The sequence below is a fragment of the Nilaparvata lugens genome, chromosome 6 (assembly GCF_014356525.2).
Source record: "Nilaparvata lugens isolate BPH chromosome 6, ASM1435652v1, whole genome shotgun sequence".
Lineage (NCBI taxonomy): Eukaryota > Metazoa > Arthropoda > Insecta > Hemiptera > Delphacidae > Nilaparvata > Nilaparvata lugens.
Genome location: NC_052509.1, coordinates 64,135,460 through 64,155,380, shown reverse-complemented (window position 1 = coordinate 64,155,380; position 19,921 = coordinate 64,135,460). Strand labels below are relative to the sequence as shown.

The following is a 19,921-nucleotide window of genomic DNA, read 5'->3' as shown; positions in this document are numbered from 1 at the left end:
AACTCATGTTATTTTAATTATCCACTGCTACTGCTGTATATTACTTGAAGTTGATTACTCTGATCTACTTTCAGCCTACTTCATTTTATTAATCAATAATTTGATCTTATCTACCTATATAATTACTTTACTCTATCAATTTTCAGTTTTTTTTCTCTTAAATATTTAAATTAATTAAAACTTTTACAATATTTCTATTAATAAATAAATCCTTAGTTTAATTAATTAAATTAACGTTTTGGTAGAGAGTTAGTGGGGAGGATATTTTTAATATTCTTTCCGAAGAATGGACATTGATATGTCCAAAGCTCCGCCAATTTATGTAGATGCATAACAATATAATATCTATAGTTATTATATTACAAATTACTTTTTTATATCATATACAGTTCAATAATTATTTTCTTAGTCTATATTATGTAAATTCATCTATAATTTTGCTGTATTGTAAGCTATTGTATATAAGTGTATAAGCCAGTATATTGTAATCTACATAAATAGAGTACTCAATCAATCAATCTTAAATATACTAGTAGCTCTGTGAACAGTAGACCTCACGCATTTTTCTCATCCACAAGTAGTAGTATCTGATGTAACCTGTTCTAGTTGATTCAGTTGAAACACAATTTACAGTAATTGAATACAGTAATTCACTCTTGAAAACTGTTATTCATTTTCCCCAAAATCAAAAACTCACTAATGTTAATAAACTCAGTTCACGTTTTAATTTGTATCCTATATGGTAATTTATCCAGTTCCGTGATAATCTTTCCTTGTGATAAAAATATTTCTCAACTATCTTAAAATTATTTCTTTTCAATCAAGAGTATTATAATTTCCTCAGCATCATTTAGTTCATTTGATCATTTTACTTTCCTTGCCCTATTACCATAGGTAAGGAAAGTATTGCTTTCCGGAAAAAATTAAGGTACCCCGATTTCCAAATTTCTATACGTTTCAAGGTCCCCTGAGTCCAAAAAACTGGTTTTTGGGTATTGGTCTGTATGTGTGTGTGTGTGTTGTGTGTGTGTGTGTGTGTGTGTGTGTGTGTGTGGTGGTGTGTGTGTGTGGTGTGTGTGTGTGTGTGTGTGTGTGGTGTGTGGTGTGTGTGTGTGTGTGTGGTGTGTGTGTGTGTGTTGTGGTGTGTGTGTGTGTGTGTGTGTGTGTGTGTGTGTGTGTGTGTGTGTTGTGTGTGTGTGTGTGTGTGTGTGTGTGGTGTGTGTGGTGTGTGTGTGTGTGTGTGTGTGTGGTGTGTGTGTGTGTGTGTATGAGTGTATGTGCGTCTGTGTACACGATATCTCATCTCCCAATTAACGGAATGACTTGAAATTTGGAACTTAAGGTCCTTCCACTATACGGATCCGACACGAACAATTTCGATCAAATGCAATTCAAGATGGCGGCTAAAATGGCGAAAATGTTGTCAAAAACAGGGTTTTTCGTGATTTTCTCGGAAACGGCTCCAACGATTTTGATCAAAGTTATACCTGAAATAGTCATCGATAAGCTCTATCAACTGCCACAAGTCCCATATCTGTAAAAATTTCAGGAGCTGCGCCCCATCAATGCAGATAGATTCCCAATTATCAGGCTTCAGATACAATTGGAACAAAAAAAATCAAGTGGAGTAGATTGAGCATGAAAATCTCTACAATTAATGTTCAGTAACATTTTCACCTAAAATTGAAAATAAGCTTTAAATTCGAGAAAATGTGATTATTCAATTGCAAATTATTGTTGATTCTATTAAATCATTCACTATGAAGAGATAGCAGACCTCATGTGTGTCTCCAGCGTTATAATTGCCCTGTCACCAGCTGGCTCAAATCTTTGAATAGTAGACTTGAGATGCGCGGGAACACTAGCGTCAGGTGATCAATTTTCATAACGGCAAGGAAAGTTGTGTGAGTGCGCCACACCAGATTTCTTTCTTTAGGGCTACTCTTAAATAATTTCAAATAGGGTAATTGGATTTATAGGTATTTCTATTTATATCATCTTAAATATACTAGTAGCTCTGTGAACAGTAGACCTCACGCACTTTTCTCATCCACAAGTAGTATCTGATGTAACCTGTTCTAGTTGATTCAGTTGAATCACAATATTACAGTTGAATCTTAATTTACTCTTAAAAACTGTTATTTGTTTTCCCCAAGATCAAAAACTCACTAATGTTAATGAACTCAGTTCACGTTTGAATTTGTATCCTATAATATGATAATTTATCCAGTTCCGTGATAATCTTTCCATGTGATAGAAATATTTCTCAAATATCTTAAAATCATTTCTTTTCAATCAAGAGTATTATAATTTCCTCAGCATCATTTAGTTCATTTGATCATTTTTTATTTTATTTTCAATCACCTATTAAATTTGTTTTTCAAATGAGATAATATTGCTACTGATGGGCACGCATCATGAAAAAATCTGGTGTGGCGCACTCACACAACTTTCCTTGCCGTTATGAAAATTGATCACCTGAAAATACGCGGGAGTGTTCCCGCGCATCTCAAGTCTACTATTCAAAGATTTGAGCCAGCTGGTAACAGAGCAATAAGGCTGGAGACACACATGAGGTCTGCTATCTCTTCATAGTGAATGATTTAATAGAATCAACAATGATTTGCAATTGAATAATCACATTTTCTCGAATTTAAATCTTATTTTCAAATTTGGGTGAAAATGTTACTGAAGATTAATTGTAGAGATTTTCATGCTCAATCTACTCCACTTGATTTCTTTTGTTTCAATTATATCTGAAGTCTGATAATTGGGAATGTATCTGCATTGATGGGACGGAGCTCCTGAAATTTTTACAGATATGGGACTTGTGGCTGTTGATAGAGCTTATCGATAACTATTTAAAGAATGAATTTGATCAAAATCGTTGGAGCCGTTTCCGAGAAAATCACGAAAAACCCTGTTTTTGACAACATTTTCGTCATTTTAGCCGCCATCTTGAATTGCATTTGATCGAAATTGTTCGTGTCGGATCCTTATAGTGAAAGGACCTTAAGTTCCAAATTTCAAGCCATTCCGTTAATTGAGAGATGAGATATCGTGTACACAGACGCACCACATACACTCATACACACACACACACACACACACACACACACACACACACACACACACACACACACACACACACACACACACACACACACACACACACACACACACACACACACACACACCTACAGACCAATACCCAAAAACCAGTTTTTTGGACTCAGGGGACCTTGAAACGTATAGAAATATAGAAATATTGTGGTACCTCAATTTTTTTCGGAAAGCAATACTTTCCTCTTTCCTTTCCTATGGTAATAGGGCAAGGAAAGTGAAATATTGAAACCCTACCTTATAGAAATAGACACGGCCAGACATTCTGTGTCAATGCATGCAATGAATAATCCACTTGACAGCTCGTAGATTGAGAATAATTCTATAGTATGATTAATTAATCCTATCTTCAAAGTAGATAATAAATAAATATAGTGTGGAGGGATTCCTTTTCTTTTCATATTATCCTTAAAATGCAAAATTTCAAAAAAAACATTGTGTATACATCGACGCGCAGTTGAAAAAGGAATATTCCTGCCAAATCTCATCGAAATCGCAACGCGGCCTTAATCGCGTTACATACAAACAATAGAAAATCCGAGTTAAAACATAGACCTCACTACGTTCGGTTAATTATATTTTTAATAATTTTATAATGAATTATCATTATTTGATAACATATTTTGTCAATCACTATTAATTCTACATTGTTAAAAGACGATCTACCAACAGAGCAGAGCGAGAAAGGGATAGCGCTATGCGCTTTGTTGAATGATAGACAAGGATAGCAATACCGTTGCTAATCAAACACTGCCATTATAACGTGGACTATACTAAGATTCATTTTAGACCCACAGACAATTGTTTAAATGGGAATCATATGCATTTTATTCATGAGAAATGCCAACCGTTTCAAGTGAATGTGAATATCCCTGTCTCTGTCACTCAAGCAGTAGGCAGACAATCTCAACAGGCCTTGCAATAATTTGCCAAGATGAAATTGTTTTTCTCCAAAATTATGAAAAAAGGTAACAACTTCTTCTCAGAGTACAATATATCTTTCTCCTTCTCCAAGTTCTCTCCTCTTCTTTGTCACATGTCATCATTTTCTGTTTTCCTACTTCCTCTCATATCTTCTTCTTCTTCTCTTCTTCTTCTTCTTCTTCTTCTTCTTCTTCTTCTTCTTCTCCCTCGTCTTTTTATTCATCTTCTCCATCTTATTCTTCTTCTTTTTTTTCTCTTCCTTCGCCCGCTCCTTCTTCTCCTCCTCCATCGTCTCCTCTTCCTTCTCCTTCTTATCCATCTCCACTTCCTCTAATTCCACCTGTTTATAATTCTTTGTTCCCAACACAATTCTGAGAATCTCCTAATTTGATCTTAAAAGCCTCTCATCTGACAACTCAATATTATACTATACTAACTTCTCGATTTAACTTCTTCTTCTTTTTCTTCTTTCTCTTCTTCTTCTTCTCGATTTAACTTCTTATTTTTCTTCTTCTTCTTCTTTTCGTATCTTCCCATCTTCTTCAAACTTCTCATTCTCCTCAAACATTGTTTTCTTCCCCTTCTCTTTTTTTTACTTCTTTGATTCTTCATTGATTCATACAACAAGTACATCATCAAAAATGTTAGGGGGAGAAAAAATAATGTAACCTTGTGCTATTCCTCTCCCAAATTTGGATAAGGTTACACATAGTCCGAAATAGGTTAAGTCTTGTTGTTGTTCAATTCACAAAATGTTTAGTTATTAATTATTTTTACAAAGTAGATTTTCAAATTTGGATGCTTCAAAACCAAACATTTCTCATGTTCAATATCTCTCTTCTTTACAACCCTTCTTCACACTTATCTTATATTTTTCTTCCTACTTCCTGAAGAGAAACTGCCCTTCACGATCGTTTTTTTTTATTGTTAATCTTATCCTCCTTCTTCCTCTTTTCATTTATTTTTCTATCACACTTTCGTCCACTCCTCCGTCTTTTTGGTAGAGAGTTAGTGGGGAGGATATTTTTAATATTCTTTCCGAAGAATTGACATTGATATGTCCAAAGCTCCGCCAATTTATGTAAATGCATAACAATATAATATCTATAGTTATTATATTACAAATTACTTTTTCATATCATATACAGTTCAATAATTATTTTCTTAGTCTATATTATGTAAATTCATCTATAATTTTGCTGTATTGTAAGCTATTGTATATAAGTGTATAAGCCAGTATATTGTAATCTACATAAATAAAGTAATCAATCAATCAATCAATCAATCAATTTTCTTCCATCTTTTTGTCATTTGCTAATATCACTTCTCTCTTGAATATAAAAAAATAAATAAATCTGTGTACCCTTTTTGAATTATTCCGTCACGACATGTTTCACTATATTTATATTTCAATTTATATTCAAAAGTAGCCCTAAAGAAAAAAAGACACTTGTCTCTTTCTTCTTAGTTTTGCTCTCAAAATTCTTTTTTTTCTCTGTCCTCTGCATAACCTGTTCCTCCTATTTCATCCACATCTTCTTCAATCTATCAAGTCCTTGTCTCACATCTTCCAATTCCAAAATTCTTTCCCCTGTTTTTTTCTCACTTCTTACCCTATCCTATTAGATTCTCACCATCTCTCCTCTTTCTTTTTTTTCTTACTCCCATTGTTTTCCTCTATTTTCTCTGTCTTTTCCTCATTGATCTCCTCCTGATTCTCACTTTCCTTCCACCTCCCTTCTGCTGTTCCATTGTCATCATTACTGCTTTCCTACTCTATTTTACTTTTCTCCCACCTTTCTTATGCCGGTTCTAACTTCCATTAGAATCATCTTCTTTTTCGTCTTCTTATTCTTCTTCTCTATCTTCTTCTTCTTTTTCTCTCTTCCTTCGCTCTCTCCTTCTTCTCCTCATCATCCTCCCTCGTCTTTTTATTCATCTTCTCCATCTTCTTCTTCTTCTTCTTCTTCTTCTTCTTCTTCTTCTTCTTCTTTTACTTCTTCTTCTTCTTCTTTTCTTCTTCTTCTTCTTCTTCTTCTTCTTTTCTTCTTCTTCTTCTTCTTCTTCTTCTTCTTCTTCTTCTTCTTCTTCTTCTCCTCCTTTTATTCTTCTTCTTCCTTTTTTTTTTCTCCTTCTTCTTCATCCTTATGTGCCCATGAGAGTGCAGAGAAATCCGTTGCTTGCAATAAATTTCAGAACACGTTCTTCTTTATCAGGCCACACTGCAATCCTGTGTACTCACATCTTAGCACTCCAAACTTGTCAGCTCTACTTCAGCTTGCCATGCTCTAACATGACACCCTCCCTAAACAACATGTCAGCTGGCATTCGTCATCACAATCTCACTTTTATTTCTCCTCCTCCTCCTCAAACTTCTGCTTATGCTTCCCCTACTATCTCTTCTCCTCATTTTCCTGCTACTCCTCCTCCTCCTCCCCAAAGTGTTTTTGTTTGAACACCACTGATTAATGAAGTTACATTAAAATATCGGATGTTTCAAAAAGAATGACCCAATTTTAAACAGTTATTTTTTTTTAATAATGGTGTACACGAACCAATTTCACATGAAATGACTCACAGAAGTATCAAGTTTATGATGATGTATTATAAATTGTTCTATAGGAAGGTCCACGTTATAATTGCAGTATTTGATTAACATTGGTGTTGCTATCTATTCTTGTCTATCATTCGATAAAACAGACAGCACTATCCTTCTATAGCTCCGCAACGTTGCCAAATTCGTTGTTAACAATGTAAAAATATAATAAATCACGGCAACGCTGTTCTCCTAGCTTTATTTACCGCCATTATAACGTGGACCTCAATATATGTGTACTCCTTTTTGAGGCTCGGACGACATCTAGACGGTAGCCAAATTCATGCCAGACTGTTCGCAAGATGTCTGTTTTCTGGGACTGTAGCTACTGCATCAGTTATTCTGATTTTTAGCTTCTCAATATCAAGTGCTAAGGGAGGAACATAAACACGATCTTTAACGTTGATCCTTCCTTAGAACTTGATATTGAGAAGCTAAAAACCAGGGTAACTGATGCAGTAGTTTTTCCTTCCTTAGAACTTGATATTGAGAAGCTAAAAACCAGGATAACTGATGCAGTAGTTTTTCCTTCCTTAGAACTTGATATTGAGAAGCTAAAAACCAGGATAACTGATGCAGTAGTTTTTCCTTCCTTAGAAATTGATATTGAGAAGCTAAAAACCAGGATAACTGATGCAGTAGTTTTTCCTTCCTTAGAACTTGATATTGAGAAGCTAAAAACCAGGATAACTGATGCAGTAGTTTTTCCTTCCTTAGAACTTGATATTGAGAAGCTAAAAACCAGGATAACTGATGCAGTAGTTTTTCCTTCCTTAGAACTTGATATTGAGAAGCTAAAAACCAGGATAACTGATGCAGTAGTTTTTCCTTCCTTAGAACTTGATATTGAGAAGCTAAAAACCAGGATAACTGATGCAGTAGTTTTTCCTTCCTTAGAACTTGATATTGAGAAGCTAAAAACTAGGATAACTGATGCAGTAGTTTTTCCTTCCTTAGAACTTGATATTGAGAAGCTAAAAACCAGGATAACTGATGCAGTAGTTTTTCCTTCCTTAGAACTTGATATTGAGAAGCTAAAAACCAGGATAACTGATGCAGTAGTTTTTCCTTCCTTAGAACTTGATATTGAGAAGCTAAAAACCAGGATAACTGATGCAGTAGTTTTTCCTTCCTTAGAACTTGATATTGAGAAGCTAAAAACAGGATAACTGATGCAGTAGTTTTTCCTTCCTTAGAACTTGATATTGAGAAGCTAAAAACCAGGATAACTGATGCAGTAGTTTTTCCTTCCTTAGAACTTGATATTGAGAAGCTAAAAACTAGGATAACTAATGCAGTAGTTTTCCTTCCTTAGAACTTGATATTGAGAAGCTAAAAATCAGAATAACTGATGCAGTAGTTTTTCCTTCCTTAGAACTTGATATTGAGAAGCTAAAAACCAGGATAACTGATGCAGTAGTTTTTCCTTCCTTAGAACTTGATATTGAGAAGCTAAAAACCAGGATAACTGATGCAGTAGTTTTTCCTTCCTTAGAACTTGATATTGAGAAGCTAAAAACTAGGATAACTAATGCAGTAGTTTTCCTTCCTTAGAACTTGATATTGAGAAGCTAAAAATCAGAATAACTGATGCAGTAGCTACAGTCCCAGGAAACAGACATCTTGCGAACAGTCTGGCATAAATTTGGCTACCGTCTAGATGTCGTCCGAGCCTCAAAAAGGAGTACACATATAGTGAGGTCCACGTTATAATGGCGGTAAATAAAGCTAGGAGAACAGCGTTGCCGTGATTTATTATATTTTTACATTGTTAACAACGAATTTGGCAACGTTGCGGAGCTATAGAAGGATAGTGCTGTCTGTTTTATCGAATGATAGACAAGAATAGATAGCAACACCAATGTTAATCAAATACTGCAATTATAACGTGGACCTTCCTATAGAACAATTTATAATACATCATCATAAACTTGATACATCTGTGAGTAATTTAATGTGAAATTGGTTCGTGTGCACCATTTAAAAAAAATATATAACTGTTTAAAATAGGGTCATTCTTTTTGAAACACCGGTATTATATAATCGAAATTGAAACTGTATTCGAACTTCATTCTGATTGATAAATTCTTCTTACTTTGGAGGATAAATTTAATCCACTAAATTGCCATATACTGTGAATTTGTGTATGACTCCTCTTCCTTCTCCTTCTCATCCTTCTCCTCTTCCTCTAATTCCACCTGTTTATCATTCTTTGTTCCCAACACATTCCTGAGAATCTCCTAATATGATCTTAAGCCTCTCATCTGGCCACTCAATATACTATACTTCTCGATTCAACTTCTTCATTTTCTTCTTTCTCTTCTTCTTCTCGATTTAACTTCTTTTTTTTTCTTCTTCTTCTTCTTCTTCTTCTTCTTCTTCTTCTTCTTCTTCTTCTTCAACAACTCTCTGCATTCAAAAATGCTCAAAAATAATTATAACTGTCTACATGAGTAGAAACTCAGTCGACGGTAATTTTAAAATTTTCAAATGTGCCGCCAAGCGCCGTTACCATGGCAACCGGTAAACGACACGCTGCAGCCATGAAACTTCTACCGGCCAGCACGTTAGCACGTCGCCTGTCATAACTTGTCAAATTTTGTCGGTCACCTCTACCTTTGTTCTGATCAGTCCACAGTCGCGTCGCGAATTTCAAGTGGAACGGACCTCTATGTCGTCGCGCTCGTGAATTTTGCAGTTCCAACGAATATTTCCGGTATCTGGTGGCTCGTTAATGGATCAGGAAGTTAATGTGAGTATTGTATTTTTGATGTAAAGAGTAATATTAATCGTTACCCTAATTATAGCAATAAACTCCGAAAATTAGGTTAAGGCTTCCCAGGTCATATACCACTTGTTTCCAGAAATCGTTTGTATTCTAGGTCTGAAATTTTTCAATAATTTACCTTTTGAGGCAAAGAGGATTGATAATAGGAAAATGTTCAAATATTACATTCTTAAATGGCTAGGGAAATATCTTGCCTGATTGTTTGGAACACATGTTTTTTATTATTTCTTAGTTTTCGACATAATAATTATTATAGTTGTTGAAAATCATATCAAAAAGTAATTAAGCCCAAACTGGAAATGTATGAGAGGTGAGTGAATGTGTGAGTGTGTGTTTTCATTTTTTCTTGCCCGAAAAAAATTTTTTTTTCTTCGTACTGATTTTATTCAATTATAGTATAAGCACTCCTGCTTGCACGCGTTAAGCATTATATGCTTACAGCAAGCTAGAAATATTCTGTTTCAAAAAAGCTTTGTTTTTTTTCATAATACATTATACACGTAGAAAGCCTTATTACATAAATTATATTTTATACAATTTCTTCAGTGCACTTTGTATTTTATTTCCATTTTTGATGTTTGATGTATTTGAAATTTTGTATGTATTTGATTTTTGAATCAGAATTAAAGAATTTGAATTTGAATTTGAATTAAAAACTATTTTACTCACAAAAGATAAATATTGATAGGGTTACCAACTAAAGCTACCAGCAATAGATTTTTATAGCTACAGTTATAGACATTGCAAGTTAGGTAACCAACTACTAAATGAAGTTTCAAGAATATCAGATGTGTGGTTGTTGATATTAGAGTGGTAACCTGAGCTTCAACGATAACCTGAAAATGATTGGCTCATGGGGCTGACTCAATTATCAGTTGTCAAACTTTGAGACGGATTCACACATTATCAGTTCCACGAGAATAAAATCCCAATGATTTGCAGTCTTTGAATTTTTCACTAAAACTGCTGCAACAGTCGTATGGGAATGCGTGAAATAGTCGAATTATACATTTAATGGAAGATCATTTAATGTTCTACAAGATTGTAATTAGCACATTCTTGTTCCATCAATTCTTGAAAAGTTATAAGACTTGAAAGCGCGAAAAAATTGAAGAAAAACTGCGTTTTCAAAAATGCATCACTTTAGAACATAAATATCACGAAAATTATCAGATATATCACTTTTTGTGTAGTTGAGAAGTTGATATTGTGGTAATTATTCATATTGAATGAAAAAGACTAAGAAATTGTCAAAAAACCACTGATTTATTGATAATTAGAAGGATAATTAACAATAAATTTCTAATTAAGTATCAATAAATCAGTGTTTTTTTTTGACAAATTCTTAGTCTTTTTCATTCAATATCAGATATATCGAAAACATTTACGGAACATATCGTGTAGGAAATTTATCACGCTTCATTTTTATGTAGTTTATAATGTCAACAGAACACACTGCTTCCAAGATATAAGCATTAAAGTAATAAGTGGAAAATGCAACTTTCGATCCATCATCATCCCTTCAGCACATGATGTAGGGATTGGGATTTTTGATATGTTCACCCCCAAACTAGTCTCAACAAAGCTGCAAAGTCGAAAATTGTGTTCAAACATTCCCTTCAAATTTCATTGTCAAATGATCTATTGTTGCTGAACAGAAAATTTCACACTCAACACTAAAACTGCTGCAACAAGACGTTGGGAAATGCGTAGAATAGTGAAAATATACATGGAATTGAAGATAATTTGATGCTCTATCAGCTTTTTTCCATTAATTGTTATTATAAGGCCATTAATTATAAGGCCAAAAAGATGAAAATATTGGAGGCAGACGTTTTTTTTTTTCAAAAAATGTATCACCTTCAAGAGCGGTATCTCAGAAATTATGAGATATTATGGAAAAAATGTAAATGTCCAAACCTGTTGGTGATTTTGTAAGCTTAAATTCTTCACAGAATACAATAATGAATAATGAATAATGAATAATGAATAATGAATAATGAATAATGAATAATGAATAATGAATAATGAATAATGAATAATGAATAATGAATAATGAATAATGAATAATGAATAATGAATAATGAATAATGAATAACGAATAACGAATAATGAATAATGAATAATGAATAATGAATAATGAATAATGAATAATGAATAATGAATAATGAATAATGAATAGTGAATAATGAATAATGAATAGTGAATAATGAATAATGAATAATGAATAATGAATAATGAATAATGAATATGAATAATGAATAATGAATGATGAACAATGAACAATGAAGAATGAACAATGAATAATGAATAATGAATAATGAATGATGAATTATGAATAATGAATGATTTATGATGAATGATGAATGATGAATGATGGATAATGAATAATGAATAATGAATAATGAACAATGAACAATGAATAACGAATAACGAATAACGAATAACAAACAATGAATAATGAATAATGAATCATGCATAATGAATAATGAATACCGGTAATGAATAATGAATAATGAATAATGAATAATGAGTAATGTTCATAAGTTGCATAGTTTCCTAGATATATGCAGAAAATGAAAAATGGTACTTTCAAACCACCCTCACCCCTTTAGCACAGCGGCTAGGGGTGAGGAATTTTGATGTGTTGATCTCCTAACTATCCTTAAAAGAGCTGTATAGTAGAAAATTGTGATCCAAACTTTTCTCTCTATACCTTTATTTGTATTTTTATTTTAAATTACAATTGAAAATTCACATACATTCATCACTCTACTGGAAAATTTTCAAATGAACCACATCACATTGATTTATATTAGAACTAGCCGTCAGGCTCGCTTCGCTCGCCATATCCGTCTAGCCAGGGACCCCCGACTGGATCGTCCAAAAATGAGATCAGCGGGCTCGCTTCACTCGCCTGCATGTAGACCTCAGCGGAACCTCTGTACCGAATTTGAACGTAATATGTCAATTTGATCACGAAAAACACCTGTTACTATATCGGCGTATCTCTGGCAAACAAAATTCTTCCACCTCAGCTAAACCTGTGTACTGAATTTTTTAATATATTTCCATCAATTATTGAAAAACGTTAGGAAACGCAGAAATCTGAGAAAACGCTAACTTTGGCCAATTGGATAAATTGGTATTTAGGAAGTCCTGGATAAATGCATTTCATTCTTCAACTTGGTGCCAACCTAACAAAGTCAACTCAACTTAATGCCAACCTGACAAAATTATAATTTAGTTACCAGAACAACTGTTTCGAAGAGGTACTCTCTCTAGATTATAGTTCTATATTAACATATGGTATGGACATTTCAATATTATAATTTTAAGATATTGGAATAAGAAGAATATACATGCTAAAAGAACTTTAAACCCTTAAAAACCACCCTTAGAGTTTAAATATCGCCAAAAGATTTCTTAGTGCGCCTCTAAAGGTGTGTTTTCGTAACGGGCAGACGACAGAATTCACTTTAAATTAACATTGGTTCTTATGGGAGTATTCACCCATCGGCAGAAAGTTGAGCAGAAAAAAAGAACTGTTCAAATCAGAGACGAACTGTCGTTCATCTTGCCGTTCTTTATAAGGCCTATCAACACAATGCTATTTTGCTTCGACCGATCACTGCTCGTGAACCGTTTTATCGAAAAAGAACTAATTTCGGGATTCTGTCGACGGGAACAGACAGCTTCGAAATATTTTTCTGCTCTGATCACGTGACACCGGCAGAATATTCTTTCTCTGGATCAGACGCCATGTTCTTTTTAACCTCAATCTTTAATTGTTGAATGGTTTGTTTTGATATTGGTTGTCAGATTTCGGATCGCTACTATTATACTGTAAAATTAATTTTCAGTAGAAAATTGAGGTATAAAATATTTCCATTGGTTTCTTTATTCTTATAATTTTTACAAGAGAAATTGAAAATGGATTTACAACAGAAAGGCGTGAAATTCGTTATAAATTTGATGCGACAGTTCAAAGTTTTGTACTTTCCAGACCTGCACAACGAATTACCTATTTGAAAAATAGAATATGGTTAAAAATATTGCTGATGTGATAGAGGATTCAAGTAAGTAGACTTAAATTCTCATAATAAAGTAGGCTAGATCAACCGTACACAATTAATATAATTTTTATAAGTAGCCTACCAGCATGTTTACAATTTTTATTCAGGTAGTCTACTTTAGTAGGCCTTTAATAACCTAGTCTCTAGGTCTAAATTGCTATCTTTTTCATTTTTCAAGAAGTTAGAAGTTGACGAATGTTTATTTATTTATTTGAAGTATAACTTCTAGTATTTAATAATAATGTAAAGCCTAGACTAGCCAGTTTGTGTATGGTAGAGAATTATCACAAGAAAGAGAGAAATCTAATCAACTATTAGATTTAAACTCATTCAAGCTTGCTTGATTAAGTTAACATGAAATGATCAGATTCAAAACATTATTCAACCAAGATAACATTTTGAATTTTACAAGATAAGATAAGATAGCATTTCATGCTAACAATCTTTTACACTTTCATTGAGTTGGCCTAATCACAAAATACATTTTTTATAATGCAGCTAGTAGTTTTCACAAACCGATTTATTGAAAATAACATCATCATTTGACTTTGAAGTATTTCATTACATTCTAAGTCCTAAAATTCCTTTATCATTGTTGCACCTCAAAATATTTCAAACCCATAGTTTATCAATACAATAACAAAACTAACCTGACTATGAGAACATTTACTTTGTCTTTGGTACCTACCTATCCATAAATTAATCTTTTTTTAGTTAATTTAAATTCACTTGGAAACAAAATTACATAGATTGTTATAGAAATAACTTGATCAGAGTCAGTGTAATTGAATATTGAAAGACTGCCATTGAAAAAAGATGAAATAGGTACTATTTTTCTGGTTGACCATTGCTACCAAACTCATTTAAATCTAAAATAGTAATGTATTTGAAACACTTATTCATGCTCTATTGATCAATATATTGCGTGATCCCAGGTATATCAATGTAAATAGTATAAATTAAAACAGGAGACACACAACATGGATTAAAAACACTGAAAAACTTACATTAGAATCGGAAATTTTCGAGGAACTGTGTCCCTTTTCTCAACTGAGCAGAGAGTGTGTAATGTAAGTTTTTTAGTGTTTTTAATCTATCCATGTCGTGTGTCTCCTGTTTTAATTTATATTATAAAACTTTAAAGTGTTTTCTGTTATGTGCTACTAATGTAAGTAGGCTATATACTTGTAAGTAGGCTATAGTATATAGTCTAATGTAAGTAGGCTATAGTATACTATACACTATGTAAATAGTTTATTGAGGCCCAGTTCACTTCTAATTTATTCAAAGTCCAAACTATGTATTATCATTGATGATTAACTTCACTTTATCTCCAAAATGGATATATGTTGAAAGATTAAATATGTTTCTTTTTTCAGGTACCATTTACAAACAAAATATTGAAGAGAATGTGCTCGAAAGGAAATTCATATGAATTCTTTTTTGTTGACCAGGATGGAAAAAGTCATTGGAAACCATAGTTAGAATAAGAATAAGTTAGGTAAGATAAAATTCCACTCATTTTTTAAACTTTATATAGGCGATGTCATTTTATACAGTTTCACATTTTTTTAAAAAGTTTATCCACTTCGATGTTTTATTATCGATCTGATGTTAGTTATTCAATTAGTAAGACATAAAGCTATGGTATGTGACTAAAATAATTAAAAAACTGGCTGAATTTGAAATCATTAATAGCTTACAGTATACAATATTTCAAAACAACGTGAAACCACATGAGATCAAGATGGACAGTTGAGAAGAGTGTTTAAAAAACAATGTATTCACTTATCATTCAGGGAATAGAGCTGTTCATAATATTTGGGATTCCTTCCATAAAGAAATAATTTATGTAACAGAATCTAATAATGTGATAACATTAAATACATAATTGATGTTAAAATGTTATCACATTATTAGATTTTGTTACATAAATTATTTCTTTATGGAAGGAATCCTAATATTATGAACAGCTCTATTCCCTGAATGATAAGTGAATACATTGTTTTTAAAACAATCTTCTCAACTGTCCATCTTGACTTGAGTGAATTTTGAACTTTATGAATGACCATACATTAGAACTATGAATAGATGACTTCAAAAATTCACTCAGCAAGTGCTGGTAGAAAACACTGAATAATAGCTTTAATGACAGTGATTCCACCTTTTAAAATTTATGATTGAATTCATGGATGAATACCTGCATTATTTTGAGATTTATGTATTTACAGTTTGGTATTCATTTTCAAATCACTTAGTTCTACTTATAATGTTGTAGATAATCATCATTTCAGATTAAGCAATTAATTGATTATATTTCGATTTGTTTCATTAAACTTGTTTCTTTAAATATAGAACCAATAATTACTTTATGCAGTACATTTTGGAAGAGTTTAGTAAACCGAACGGTCGAGAAGTAGGCCTACTGACCACAGAAATAAATGAATTGTTCATGGTATCCAAAAATATGCTGTTCACCAACAAGTTCTTTTGACCTTGGGACACACTGATTAATCCCAATTCCTGCATGGAGATTATTTATTTATTCAATCAATCATTCAGAATTACACAACTTACAGATTGATGCCAATAATAATTCAACTGATTGTTGGTTTATTGGAATTTCTCATATAATATTACTTTGTCATTATTGGGGGGTTTCTTCCCAAGAAATATAATTAAAAACTTATACAGATTACAAACAGTCAATTTCAGAATTCACTTTGCAAAGTTTTTTATAATGAATAATAAATAATTATCAATAACTTTTTGATTTCAGGCCTAGAGGTGTACCAGCCAGAAGTAGAGGATGACAAAGAAAATCAACTATGAATAATATTCCATGGATATGATTCATGTATGATGTAGTAGCCTACAGAAGAAAGAGATGGACTAATCTAAGAAATATATTCATTTAATATTTTTCAGTACATCTTGATGTTTTTATTTCATGTTATTCATAATAATATCTTCTTCTTCTGATCGCTCCTGCAAACTGCTTCAATTCAGGTAGTTTTGGATAAAACAGCAAGTGACATGAAGCTAATAAAATGAGTTTTGATGGTTTATACTTGAGGGATTTTTAAAATTATATTCAACCCAACAGCATCGAACTCTTATTAACAACTCTATTGGTTCTGTAAGGCTTCTACTTTTTTTGGAAATAATAACATTATTTAACATTGCTGACTAGCAAATGCTAGAGGTAACGTGTAGTTAAATAATAGACTTGAATTGGTTATAAAATAGGGTATCACAATTATGTATTGCATTAAGAATTAAGTAATAGTACTTATGTACTGCATTGAAGGGGTAATAATTCTTTGAATATGAAAAATAACTCAAGCAAAAGTTGAAAATATTATGTTCCAAGCCACATCAAATATAATCACTTTCAATTCTACCTTCTAGGCTATATTTCCAAGGCTTTGATTAAAATTAATAAGCTTTTAGAACATTATAGTAAATAAGGAGTTTGAATGGCTACTCTAGTTCTAATTAATACCCTAATAAAGTATTAATTTTAATAGGGCAACTTTAATGTTTAATAATTATAGAAAATAACTAGTAGGCCTACCCTAAAATATTCAAAATGAGCATGCAGTTTCTAATTATGTCATTATCAAGAGAGTCCTTATTGAACAAGTCGAAACTAATCATGTTTCATTTTGGAATATCACAAGGGTACTTACTAGTTACCTTCTATAATTAATAGATATTTATCTTATAATTATAGATTATTTATCTTTATAATTATAGATATTTATACTAGTTACCTTCTATAATTAATAGATATTTATCCATTTTAAAATAGGCTATGTGTTTTTTAAAGTACCATAACAGAACCTGTTATTCTAGCAATATATAGTTATATGAACAATAATTATTAGAATTAGTTCGCCTGTTTGAATACACTTTGTACATGTCATATGTGTTACAGTAATCTATAATAATAATAATAATTTTTAATATTCGTATAGCTTTTACTGGATATATCAGCCGGGACCGTACCTATCCAATGATCAAAAAGGGGATTAAAATAAAATTGCCTAAAAAACGTTAACAATATTTATTTCTCTTGGTGTAATATAACCCATAGATTCCAAAAATACCAAAAGTAAAAGCACTCATTTATTAATTTGATTTTTTTTTCGATAGAGCTTCAATAGGCCGCTATAGGCCTTTGAAGTTGAATACGGTACTCATTGTAGGTAGGCCTACCTATACACGATGTGATTCAAAGAACATGCATTGACTCTGAAAGCAATTGATTCTAGTTAATAAAATAATTATAATAATAATAATATATATTATTAATAATGGAATGATTCTAGTTAATAAAATAATATCTTATTAATAATGAAATACAATCAGTTACTTCAAATAATCACCCTTACAAATTTCAAGCATAGGAAATGAAAAGTTAACTCTTTGATTGACATGTCTATAAAGCATAAAATTTAGCATAATTGAAGTGACTAATAATTGTGGAAAAGTTATCTGAGTTATAAAAAGCAATTTATTCACTTTACTGAATTAAATATCCAATAATCATTTTAGAATTACCTTTTGGACAACCCAAAAAGTTCATTACCCATAACACATAAAGCAAAATTCATGTCAAAGAACTAGTTCTTTGAATGTTACTGTTTCTGCCCGCTTGGGTGCGCTGCAATCGATTCTGCTTCTGCCCGTTACGAAAACACAGCTTAAAGGGCCAACTGAACATACCTACCAAATTTGAACGTTTTTGGTCCGGTAGATTTTTAGTTCTGCGAGTGAGTGAGTGAGTGAGTGAGTGAGTGAGTCAGTCAGTCAGTCAGTCAGTGCCATTTCGCTTTTATATATATAGATGAAGTATAAAGAGAACGCTTCAGTTGGGGTATTGTAAATATAGAACAGTGTCTATTAGATGGAAGATTCCAGAAAATCCCTTTTTCACGATTTTCCTCCATTTTCCTCTGGAAGGGTCACGTCACATTCTTTAGGCATTCCTTCCGTCATTTCCTCCATTTTCATCCCTAATTTTCCACCCTTTTTTTAAGGAAATCACTAGTTATCCTGTTCCTTCGTTTCATTTCACCCCCTACTTTACGTCTCCTTACGCTTTCAATATTTAAATTTTCTATTCTCCCCCGCTTTTCCATTATTCATTCTTCTTCTTCTGCCTCTCCTTTCTTCTTCTCCTGCGTCTTCTCATTCTTTTTCTCCATCTTCTTCTTTTTCTCTCTTTTTTCGCTCTCTCATTCTTCTCCTCCTCCTCCTCCTTCTTTCTTCTCCTTCTCCCTACTCCTCCTCCTTCGTCTTATCCTTCTTCATCTCCTCCTTCTCCTTCTTCTTCGTCTCCTCCTCTCTCATCTCCTCCTCCTTCGTCTCCTCGTCCTTCGTCTTCTTCTCCTTTGTCACCCTCTCCTTATTCTTCTTCTCCTTTTTCTCCTTCTCCTTCTTCTTCGTCTCCTCCTCTCTCATCAACTCCTCCTCTGTCTCCTCGTCCTTCGTATTCTTGTCCTTCGTCACCCTCTCCTTATTCTTCTTCTCCTTCTTCTCCTCCTCCATCGTCTCCTCCTTCTTAATTCTTCTTCTCCCTACTCATCCTTCTTCGTCTCCTCCTTCTCCTTCTTCCTCGTCACCTCCTCTTTCATCTCCATCTCCTTCGTCTTCACATCCTTCGTCTTCTCATCCTTCGTCTTCTTCTCCTTCGTCTCCCTCTCCTTATTCATATTTCCTGCTACTTCTTATTCTTCTTCTTCTTCTTCTTCTTCTTCTTCTTCTTCTTCTTCTTCTTCTTCTTCTTCTTCTTCTTCTTCTTCTTTCTTCTCGTCTTGTTATTCATCTTCTTCCTCTTCTTGTTATTCATCTTCTCCATTATCTTCTTCTTCTTCTTCTTCTTCTTCTTCTTCTTCTTCTTCTTCTTCTTCTTCTTCTTCTTCTTCTTCTCTTCTTCTTCTTCTTCTTCTTCTTCTTCTTCTTCTTCTTCTCTTCTTTCTTCTTTCTTCTTCTTCTTTCTTCTTCTTCTTCTTTTCTTCTTCTTCTTCTTCCTTCTTCTTCTTGTCTTCTTCTTCTTCTTCTTCTCTCTTCTTCTTCTTCTTCTTCTCTCTTCTTCTTCTTCTTCTTCTTCTTCTTCTTCTTATTCTTCTTTCTTCTTCTTCTTCTATTCTTCTTCTATTCTTCTTCTTCTTCTTCTATTCTTCTTCTTCTTCTTCTTCTCTTTTCTTCTTCTTCTTCTTCTTATCTTCTTCTTATTCTTCTTATTCTTCTTCTTCTTCTTCTTCTTCTTCTTCTTCTTCTTCTTCTTCTTCTTCTTCTTATTCTTCTTCTTCTTTTCTTCTTCTCTTCTTCTTCTTCTTCTTCTTCTTCTTCTTCTTCTTCTTCTTCTTCTCTTCTTCTCTTCTTCTTCTTCTTCTCTTCTCTTCT

At 32.7% G+C, this 19,921-nt stretch overlaps 1 protein-coding gene and 1 long non-coding RNA gene across 2 annotated transcripts in view; both read left to right on the top strand.

Moving 5' to 3' along the window:
* Nucleotides 1-19,921, top strand: part of LOC111050982 (peroxidasin homolog) — a 592,805-nt gene that overhangs the window by 156,156 nt on the left and 416,728 nt on the right.
* On the top strand, nucleotides 12,871-16,423 carry LOC120352083. The gene is made up of 3 exons (XR_005571689.1): nucleotides 12,871-13,510; nucleotides 14,887-15,008; nucleotides 16,287-16,423. It is a non-coding gene; the product is annotated as an uncharacterized LOC120352083 (long non-coding RNA).